The 2,429-nt window shown below is 35.9% G+C and overlaps 1 pseudogene; it reads left to right on the top strand.

Annotated features, from left to right (window-relative positions):
* LOC108749028 overlaps positions 1-611 on the top strand; it is a 1,938-nt pseudogene extending 1,327 nt beyond the window's left edge.
* Positions 612-2,429: the final 1,818 nt, after the last annotated feature.

The following is a 2,429-nucleotide window of genomic DNA, read 5'->3' on the forward strand; positions in this document are numbered from 1 at the left end:
ACAACAGTAAATATTGGGTGGCAGAGTTTAAACAAGGCCGTACGAGCTGCGAAGACGAACATCGCAGTGGTCGACCAAGTGAGGTGGCCATTCCAGAAATGGTGAAGAAAATCCACAAAATGGTATTGGGTGACCGTCGATTGAAAGTGCGCGAGCTAGCAGACATGGTAAACATTTCAAAAAGTGCTGTACATCGCATATTGGCTGAAAATTTGGAGATGAGAAAGCTGTGCGCAAGGTGGGTGCCGCGCTTGCTCACAATCGAACAAAAGCAGCGTTGAGAGGATGTTTCAATCGAGTGTTTGGCGATGTTTCGCAGCAACAAAGCCGAATTTTTGCGCCGATTCATAACCATAGATGAAACATGGGTCCACCACTTCACACTTGAAACGAAGGAACAGTCGAAGTAACGGACTGAAAAGGGGGAATCGGCTCCGAAGAAAGCAAAAACAGTTCCATCGGCAGGCAAGGTCATGGCGTCAGTTTTCTGGGATGCGCGTGGCATAATTTTCATTGATTACCTTCAGAAAGGAAGAACAATCAATGGCGAGTATTATGCGAACTTATTGCAGCGTTTGGAGATGAAATCAAGAAAAAACGGCCATATTTAGCGAAAAAGAAAGTGTTGTTTCATCAAGACAATGCACCAGTTCACACATCCATTATCGCGATGGCCAAAATCAATGAGTTAAAGTTCGAATTGCTTCCCCACGCACCCTATTCGCCAGATTTAGCCCCCTCGGATTATTTTCTCTTTCCAAACTTGAAAAAATGGCTCGGTGGTAGAAGATTTACCAACAATGAAGAGGTGGAGTCTGCGGTTAATGGCTATTTTGAGGAGTTCAACGGTTCTTACTATAAACAGGCCATCGAAGCTATTGAACATCGCTGGGAAAAGTGTATCGAGCTAAAAGGAGACTATGTTGAGAAATAAAGATATTTTTTCCCAAATTTTTTGTGTTTTCTTTGTTAGGTCGGGTATTTATGGAATCACCCTCGTACCTCTTCGTTTTCTGTTAGAAACGAAAGTGATGCTCAGAAGGGAATAAAACTGTGTTCTATTGAAGAGAAACGTTCTAGAATGGTTTTTAGAAAGGTTGAGTGTAAATAATGGCGAGCGGTTATAGCAATTAATTGGTGCATCCTATTAGAATCGATTATGAGGCTCCACACATAATATCACATTTTATCACATAATATTATTATATTGAAACATTACAAGTAAATAATAAAATTTTGAAACTCTACTCTTCATATATGTATTAAATATTATATTAAAACATAACAAGTAAATAATAAAATTTTAGTCCGACTTCTAACTATTTATTAACGTAATTAACGTTAATATGCTTATACAAATTGCATATATTATAATGTTAATAAAAAATGTGACTAATTCTTTTTTAATGCAGATGCATAAGTTCCAGATTTCATCAAATTAATGAACGTTTACGAGTATTATATTCTGATCTGTTCGAAAGTAGTACAAATTACAGAAGACACAACAGATCCATCTTTGTGCATCAGCGGATAACAGGAGCTAAGGAACACAATCAATATATATGGATTATAATGTAATAATTATTTAATAGAATTATTGTCTGTTACACACATGCACGCGCATGTATGTAAATAATGTATATACATATATATATATACACACACACACACATATACAGGGTGTCAATTATGTACCGGGACGGTCAAATATTTCGACAACTTCCAACATTAAAAAAAAACGCTGAAACACGTGAAACGATTTTTCAAAAAATCTACTTTCTGCGGGGGTGGCGCCCCCCCCCCTCCAAAGGGACCGAAAATCTTAAATGGCAACATAGGGCGAGTGGGGGCTCATTTAATCCCGTTTCTACACTGAGAGACTTTTTCTTACAATTTTTGCTAAAACTAAAGCAATAATTACAAAAAATATTTGCAATTTAAGGAAAAACCGGTTTCACTTACAAAAATTGCTATGTAGACTTATAAAAAATGAAAAAGGCTTGTGTTTATCGATAGTTCCTAATCGAATAACTAAAATTGCTATGTTGACTTATGAAAAATGCAAATGAATAGCAAAAATTCCTAAGTTCGTTTACAAAGTGAAGAACGAAAAGTAAAAATTTAATTTTAATTTTTCTTACTCATTAACTTAGTTAAGGCTTATGGAATACTTATCCTAATTAACACTACACATTACAATTTTTAAACGCTCGCAAATAAATTATTAAAAAGAAAACTCTACCCGAACGGGATCGAATCCTAGTCGCATCTTACCGCTTAGCTACGCTCACCTGTTTATTCCCAATGTAATATAAAATACATATTTGTATGACTATCGTATCCTTGAAAGCGTGTTACTAAAAACCTTTTCGAAATTTGGGCTCCGTAACTACATAATAATTTATTCATTCCATGTAATTCCAGGAAAA

The sequence above is a fragment of the Trachymyrmex septentrionalis genome, unplaced genomic scaffold, assembly GCF_001594115.1.
Source record: "Trachymyrmex septentrionalis isolate Tsep2-gDNA-1 unplaced genomic scaffold, Tsep1.0 scaffold251, whole genome shotgun sequence".
NCBI lineage: Eukaryota > Metazoa > Arthropoda > Insecta > Hymenoptera > Formicidae > Trachymyrmex > Trachymyrmex septentrionalis.